Source organism: Rutidosis leptorrhynchoides, chromosome 3 (genome assembly GCF_046630445.1).
Source record: "Rutidosis leptorrhynchoides isolate AG116_Rl617_1_P2 chromosome 3, CSIRO_AGI_Rlap_v1, whole genome shotgun sequence".
Lineage (NCBI taxonomy): Eukaryota > Viridiplantae > Streptophyta > Magnoliopsida > Asterales > Asteraceae > Rutidosis > Rutidosis leptorrhynchoides.
The window spans coordinates 204,365,625-204,374,596 of record NC_092335.1 but is presented as its reverse complement, the minus strand read 5'-3'; the positions used below and the strand labels follow the sequence as shown (position 1 = coordinate 204,374,596).

Here is an 8,972-nt window from a genome sequence, read left to right as displayed (position 1 = left end):
ATTGGGATCTGTTTTATGGCCAAAGACCCGTCCATATGTGAAATACCAACTTTGCCCCTCATTTAACTCATCAAAAGGCTGAAAAAGTACCAGATCGTGCCTATTGTCGCGCCGTGGCCCAAAGGGTGATTTTAGATCACTTTTTTTAAGCTTTCTGACCCTCAAAATAGGCATTTGTCGCGCCGTGGCCATTCTGGTCGCGCCGTGACAATTGCCTGTTTCATCCGAACTTCAGCAAACTTGTTTTGGCCATAACTTTTTGACCGTAACTCCGTTTTCGATGAATCAAATATCGTTGGAAACGTAATAAGATTTCCTTTCTAATGGTAAGGTTTTGAAATATCAACTAAAACTTTATTTGGGATCGAAAAGGTACGTACACACCTTGTAACTCAAACAACGTCCAGTTTTTTTCGACATTCGAACACGAAACACGTACACGCTTGGTATACTTCATGCACTCATCGTACAATCATATTTATACTATTATACAACCCAGTATGAACATTCTAAAGTTCATCACGTACCTTGGACATGTTATGATGAAAAATGGGATGTGACACTTAAACAGAAAACTTAGTATTTGCAACTACCGAGTAACTGTTTCTCGTATGCTGGTCACATAGTTGAGTCCATGTTTGAGAATAAATATAAATGAGTTAAAGTATGATTTTGAAACGAGCATCAAACTTTCTGGTGTCGCTGCCGGGGAGCGGTTAGCTAGTTATATCTTTGTTTTTAGCTTTTAATTGTTCGATCCTTTTGTAAGGATTTATCCTTACAAAAGTTACTTTTCTTGTTTTTATATATTATTGTGTTTGGAAAACCGTTTGTGTTTGTATTGTGATTGAAGGTTAGATACTTTGGTGTATGAAAAGGAGATCCCAAACAGATCAAGAGTTTGAACATCCATTTTTCGATCTGGAGAAACACGTTCATGGGGTTTACAAGCGTAGAGAAGAAAGGGTTTTAAGGAAAAATTTTGAGGTTTGTGTTTTGTTTAGTAGATATGGAAGGAGAGAATCCACCTCCCGAGGGTAATCCAATTGGTCATGGTCTACTGGTTAATGAAGAGCAACAAGTTTATCCATATACCACGCCAATGTGGAGTGCTAGGTTGGTTGCACCTACGGTGGTGCCACCCGCCATTACTAAACCGCCCATCGGGGACGATAATTGGAAAGTCGAGGGAAATTTCTTTACAATGATCAAAGATGTACAATTTCATGGTTTGACGGATGAGAATACTTTCGAGCACCTTCAACTATTCAACGATATTTGTGATTTGTACAAGCACAAAGATGTCACCGAAGATGCTTATAAACTTAGGGCATTCCCAATTTCTTTACAAAGAGATGCAAAAGCATGGTTGAGAAATTTGCCCTCTGACTCAATTCGAACCTTCCAAGACTTAAGTGACACTTTTATCAATCACTTCTTTCCACCATCGAAGGCGGAAAGGCTTAGGATGGAAATTAATGCATTTGCACAACGAAATGATGAGTCTTTATACGATGCATGGATCCGTTTTAAGAAGATGTTAAGAGCTTGTCCACCACATGGATTGACTAAGAAAGTGTACATCAACACGTTCTACCGGGGTACTAATTCTTTGACAATAAAAACTTTAGATTCATCCTCGGGAGGAGTGTTTATGTATAAATCACCTAATGCGGCTGAAACCATGTTAGAAGATATGTCGGTTCATACTTATGAATGGAACCCTTCACCACGAGATTTGCCAAAGAAAGTATAGCCCAAGTGGAGAGTGACAACGGTCAAATCACCCTTGCAAGATTAAATAACCAATTTCAAATGTATGGGAAGGAGTTGAAGAATCTACAACAATCAATAGTCGCAATGCAAGTAGGTTGTCAAAGGTGTGATGGACCACATCTCACCATGAATTGTCCCCAATCAACCAATGCAACCATATTGATTTGGATGACATTCCCATGAATTCGGATGCTCATGTCAACTATGTGAGTAATCAAAACTATCAAAGGGGTGGGACATCAGACCAAGGAAATAATTCTTAACAATCCAACCAAGGCTACTACAACCCTAACCAAAGGCAAGTCTCATTCAACAATCATACCAATACACCACTCGGAAAACCGAAACCAAGGTTATAACTCCAATTATAACCAAAACTAAAAGAACTTATTTCAATCCCAAAACCAACAACCTTATAACAACCAACCCAACTCAAATTACCAAGGCAATCAAGGTTATCAAAACAACCAAGGTTATAGTCAACCACAAAATAACCAAGGTTACAATCAACAAAACCAACAAAATAAACAATCATCCCAACCTTCAAAAAGTTTAGAGGAAATCATGCAAAACTACATAAAGAAGGAGCAAACCACCGAAGCATTTTTGTTAAAGGAGAATGAGTTCTTGAAGAACAATTAAAGCACCAATAAGCCTCATTGATATGCTTTAGACACACCTAATCTTATTGTAATATGATTACGAATTCGTTCACAGGGAACAACGTTTAAGATTTTAAGACCGATAATTATTCTGAATATTTATGTTGTAAAATGGGAGTTTGAATAAACTAATAACACGAATATAAAAAAAATGAATAACCAGATGGGCGAAGCAGTGTTAACTCAGATGATTCACTAGTGACGTAGATTGTTCTTTCAATTAAAACCGATTAAATGTATGATAAGTTATAACTCAATTATTCAAACTTGACTAACTCACATTAATCTCATTCGAAACAATCAAATCATACATGATAAAAACTATTGTGATTCAATCTAGGTTAAACTCACATAAAACCTTAATTACACTGATCACTCAGAGCAACTACACGACTGTGCTATCAAATTACCAATTAATTACCATTCACACTCACATGTAAATGTCTAAATCTCCTAAGAGTTGAAGCATAATCCTTTTATCACTAATAAACTCACATAAACTAGGTAACAATTTATGTAATTAAAGTAAACTAACCAATTTGCACAATAATGGATCTTTTGGTCGAACACAATAATCATTAATCAATTAGATTCAGCTATTAAGATTTGATCCGGATTAAAATCACTTAAAATCCTAACTACAAAGATCACTCAATGTAATTATCATGATTATGATGCAAACCTACCATTCATATATCGATTAGTTCCTTAATTCAATCACTTGAAATCAAAGCCCTAATCATCTAGATCACTAAATGTGTTGACGTACACGTTATCTACCATCAATTATCTCACAATAACTAATTAATAACATATATAATTAAATTAAAGTAGAAAGCATGCATAATAATGGGTCTTTGACCAAACTTGAATAAATTAAATCAGTCAAACATTAAATCTATGAAATAAAGAACAATCCAACAATCAAAAGCTATTACATTTGAACAAACACTAAGGATTTTAGCCAAACATGATCATAAAATCAAACAAACAATGGAAACAATAAGAATTCATAGTTTTATCGCTAAAAGAGATGAAATATAGAGTACCAACAATGTTGTAATGATACAATCTTCAATCCTAGATGAAAGCCCTTTAGATTTGGTGAAGAATGGCTTTAAAACCTCTAAAAACGACCCTTCTAGCCTCTGGATTCGTAAATAATTCAATACCCCAAATTTGGGGTTAAATGGGTATTTATAAGGCTGAAATGGACTCCTGACCGACCTCGAATCGCGGCCGCAATAGGTCAATCGCGATCGAGATTCGTTGCTGCTCGAAAAACTCCAGAATTCTGTCACCGGATCGCGGCCGCAATCCCCCATCGCGACCTCGATGTGTACAACACCAAAAGTAGATTTGATTCTTGATTATTGTAGAGCTCTGAGTTACGGAAGTCTGGGCTTTTGATTCACCTTTTTTCGAGTCCATATGCTCAAGTTATGGCTAAAACGATGGAGATGCGCAAACCAGAATTTGAACCTTCTTCAACAATCATCTTTTTAGCTCAAAAGCTCTCGTAACCCACCAAGAATACTTCCAAAACATCACTTGACCTAAAATGCTATAAACTTCATAAAAACCTCATTATAACTTCAAAATATCACAAAAAATGAATACGAACCGAACCCGATATCACAACATAAAATATGTATAATTTGAGCGATATCAAATCCCCCACAGTTGAACCTTGCTTGTCCTCAAGCAAGTCTATCTTCAAATAATGTTAACTTATGTAGAAACAAACACACTTGGACAAGTCTTCAAAAATTTTAGAATCAAGACATACCGATAAAATTTTCAAAAGCAATAATTCAATATCGTGTAGTGTTCAACATAACAAGCACAAGGTTCAAGCCTTCAATCAAATACAATCTCCAAAATTGAACATGTGATTACCAAACAGCTTCATACCCAGAATCAAGAGCACCACTTACGGAACCAAGAAAAAATTTGGCCTAACGGAAAACAAGACCTTAAGAAAATCATTTTTAAATTTTAAGAACTGGAAAACTAGCTAAGTTTTTACAAGAAACCATTTTTCTGGAAATTTTGGGTTTTAAAATTATGTGCTTTCAAATCCATCTCGGTTTTGAGACAGCTGCACAGACAATTGTTAAACCGGTATATTATCTAGGATAAACTACTTCCCAGTTCGAAAGTGATGAGATAACAATTGTCTTAGGCTCAAAAGGTGGTGTGCATACAAGCCTTCCCGGTTGTGGGACAGCCGCACGGGTAGTTACCAACCCGGTATATCACCGAAGTGAACTAACTTCCGGTTCAAAGGCGATGAGAAATCAACTACCTTGGGGTAAATTTTTCGGGGGGTCTATTGCACGAAACCTGAAAGACTTTACTTTCAAGCAATGGTCTTTTGACACTCAAGTTAACTTGTAAGACTTTATTTAAAAGTTTCGGAAGACTTTACTTCCTAAAAACAGCATGGGAGGACTAGATTCTCCCAGAAGTGTTTAAACACTTGTAAATTTTATTTAAGGTCCTTGGACCCCACTTTCCAAGCATCTAGCTTTTATGCTAGTTTTAAGAAAATGTAGGAAGCAAATACTACATTCCCGTATTTTAAAGGGTACCATGGCTTTTGACCATGGCGTGTGTTGTCTAGCAACACTAGCACGAAGCCATTGCTCTTACATAAAAAGACAGCATGGTTGAAGCTCAAGGCTCCTCTTCCCATAGTACGATATATCGGTGTAATACATCGTGAAATGAAGTATTAACCAATGTCAGTATGAAATGATGTAGATTAGGAAGTCTCCTACACCAAGTAAGACGGGCATTCGGAAGACTTGACTTCCTTTATGGATGCACTTGAATCATCCTACAACTTGGATTTTTAAAATCCCGGAAGACTTCGCTTTCTTATTTTGATGAAAGAATTTGCTTCCTTATTTTTAACAAAAACTTGTTCAAAAAGTTCATAAAATTTTCAAATCGGCGACAAATGTCCGTGAGAATTTATCTCCCTCCATACTCAAGATCATGTAATGCCCTCATTTACATGAAATCTTACAGTTAAAGATAAATTCGAGAGGACAATAGTGAAAAGGGAAAAAGAAAGAGAAACCCGGATATTTAGATCCAGAGATCATGGAGAGACGGTGCACGATGGCGCTGAACTTACTGCCAGCATAAGAACATCGACATCCACTCGAACATCAATCACACAATAATCATCAAATGCAATAAAGTGTTGAACTTAATGCCAGTCTTTGAAAATTAACAGCATGCGAATCATCATAACCTGCAAATCAAAATAAAAACCATGCATGCAAATGATAGGGTGGTACCACTATGGTACCGAAACGCCCCATCATATTATCCAAGTACACAGTTTTACGAATATCAAATACAGTTATCCAAAATATAAAACAAAGAAATAAAAATAGTCTCAAAAAAACAATAAATAAAAGGAAAAATGCATTTTGTTCTGGAGTTGAATCGTGGTCGCGATACCCTGTGTCCCGGCCGCGATCCAGTCCCCAGCTTTTTTTCTTTTTTTTGGGTCTTATGGTTTTAAAATGAATGCAACATAAATGAAAAGAATCGCTTACAAACTTTACAAGGTTGTGCGATGTTTATTCCGGAGTTGCGCACTCAACTCCTCTTCCGTCTCAACTGATGCCCGGATGGTATGCGGTTCCATCCTTCAACCCACCGGAACCGTTAATCAAATTTCTATACCCAATCGCACTTAATAACCAAACATCCACCATCTTTGAATCCTTGGTCAACTCCTTAAGCTTTTCCTTTTCCTTTCTAGAAAGATTTGACACCAATCTGTTCCTAACATGCTCATCTTTCTCAGACATTGAATTCCTAACCTGATTATACAAATTCCTCATTGATTTATCAATAACACTATCCTCGGGTAGTTTATCAACAAACTTTTTCTCTACCTTTCCCCCACACTTATTCAGTTTACTAGCTTCAGTTTCAACACTAGTAATTACAGGTATGGGTGGTGGTTTAACACTAAACTTAGTCTGAAAGCTTAAGGTTTTACCTCTATCCCTCAAAATCAATTTACAAGTCCTCAGTCAGTTAATGCACATGCAGTTGCTAAAAATGGTCTACCTAAAAGAATGAGTACAACCTTATCCTCTGGAATATCAACAACTACAAAGTTAGCTGGAAACTCTAACTCACCTACCTTAACCACCAAATTTTCAGCAATCCCTATGGGTTTACTAATCGAATGGTTAACCAACCTAACTCCAGTATTAGTCAACTTAACTTCATTTAAACCCAAATGTGAATAAACATATAACGACATAAGATTGATACTCGCACCTGAATCAGTTAAACACTTAAAAATTTCAGAGTCATCAATCCTATAGGTTACTATGAATGACCCGGGATCACGTAACTTCGGTGGCATATCACTCTTTTTCAAAATAGAAGCACATTCCGCTTCAAGAAACGCGGAGGATGCCTGCTCATGCTCACCCTTCTTTGCCATTAAATCTTTAGAAAATTTCCCATAATTAGGCATACCTGCAAGAACATCAGCCAAAGGTACATGTACACAAATATTATCATTAGTATGAATAGACTTACAAACAGTGTCCTTTGGTTTCTCGGATGGAATAGCTCTCGGATATGGAATGGGTGGCTTGTAAACTTTCAACTTAGGTGAAGGTTTCACCTCTTCTTCCACTTCAATCTTCTCAACATGTTTTACCCTAAACTCGGGAGACTCGGTATTCTCCACACTCTTCACTTCTGGCTCTTGATTACCCGAACTAGAAGAATTCCCCGTCATTAAACTAATCAAATAATTACCATACGCGGGGGTTATATCACTAAATCGAATCCAACCGTCTAAACCATTATGAGTATAAGTCGGAATAACCTCATCGGAACCACAAACCTCAATACCAGAAATAGCATTACTTTGCGAATAATTAGAAACTTGAGGCTCTTTATTCTTCACATCATTTCGGTGGTTATTAGTCAAGATTGTTCGGGGTGGCTCATTGACATTCAGATTAGCTTGCGTATTAGAAGGGAGAGCACTCGGTGGTCTCTCCGTTAGCGATTGAGCTATACGCCCCACATCCCGTTCCAAATTCTGTATCGAGGCCTGCTGACTTCTCACTTGCTGTTTTGTCGAATCACTATCTTGCCTCAAAGTCGATATACTTTCATCAGTCTTAATTATAAAACCCCGTAACAACTCCTCTAATGAAGGACCCTTATCAACATACGACTAATTTTGATTTCAATTAACGAACCCTGGTGGTCAGTTCCTTTGATAACTCGAACTACTTCCTTGGTTCTGATTATTATAATGATTACCCAAGTAGGTCACCTGCTCTTCCATAGTTGCCTGATTACAATCCTTTGTAAGATGTGGCCCCTGACATAATTCACGACCAATCTTTATAGCATGCATCTCCTTAGTCCTTAATTCCATTTGTCTTTTAACAGTTGCTAGTTGTGCTCTAACTGAAGCGAGTTCATCACTAGTTTCTGTACTAGCGACATGAGATGATCGAGAAACATCCATCTCTTAGTGCCAATCATATGAGTGCGTAGCTGTTTCAGAGATGATGTTGTAAGCTTCATCCGGAGTCTTTTTCATCAAAGAACCACCTGCAACAATATAGATTTCTTTCCTTGTCGACACATTAACACCCTTATAAAATATTTGGACCTTATTAAAGTTGTTCAACCCGTGTTGAAGATAATTCCGAAGAATTTTACCGAAACGGGTCCAAGCATCATAGAGTGTATCATTTGACTTTTGAACAAAGTGATTATTGTCACTTTGTAATTTAGCAGCCTTAGAAGCTGGAAAGAAACGCTGCAAGAATCTATCTTCCATAACCTTCCAACTGTCAATCTCACCTTTGGGCAATGATTATAACTAGTCCTTGGCATCGTCTTTCAAGGACCAAGGGAAAACCCTCAAATAGATAACCGTATCTGCAACTTGGGAAATTTTGAACAAATTACAGATGCTTTTGAAGTTCCGAAGATGCTCGAATGCATCCTCTTTCGGTGTACCCCTGAACTGACACTGGTGAGTAATCATAATCAAAATCTGCCCTTTAACCTCAAAATCTTTATCGACTACCAGTTGGGTAATGGCATGTCCATTACCAGCCTTCGTGGCTTTCATCATAGCTTCCATGGATTGACCTCTCGCTGGTTCACCCATGATAACTTCTTCCTTAATATACTCAAAATCCAAAATATAAAAAGGCAATTCTGAGAAACCTTCGATGATTTCTTTCTCAACTTTAGCTTTGCTGCGTGTATGATAAACTCTAGAAGGTTCAGAGTTATTAGTACCTAACGGTTCCACCGAAGCATTTTTGTTAAAGGAGAATGAGTTCTTGAAGCAACAATTAAAGCACCAACAAGCCTCATTGATATGCTTTAGACACACCTAATCTTATTGTAATATGATTACGAATTCGTTCACTGGGAGCAGCGTTTAAGATTTTAAGACTGATAATTTTTCTGAAGATTTATGTTGTAAAATGAGAGTTTGAATAAACTAAT

General features: G+C 37.1%; 1 non-coding gene across 1 annotated transcript; it reads right to left on the bottom strand.

Annotated features, from left to right (window-relative positions):
- Positions 1-1,459: 1,459 nt before the first annotated feature.
- LOC139903062 (small nucleolar RNA R71) lies at positions 1,460-1,566 on the bottom strand. The gene has a single exon (XR_011777909.1). It is a non-coding gene; the product is annotated as a small nucleolar RNA R71 (small nucleolar RNA).
- Positions 1,567-8,972: the final 7,406 nt, after the last annotated feature.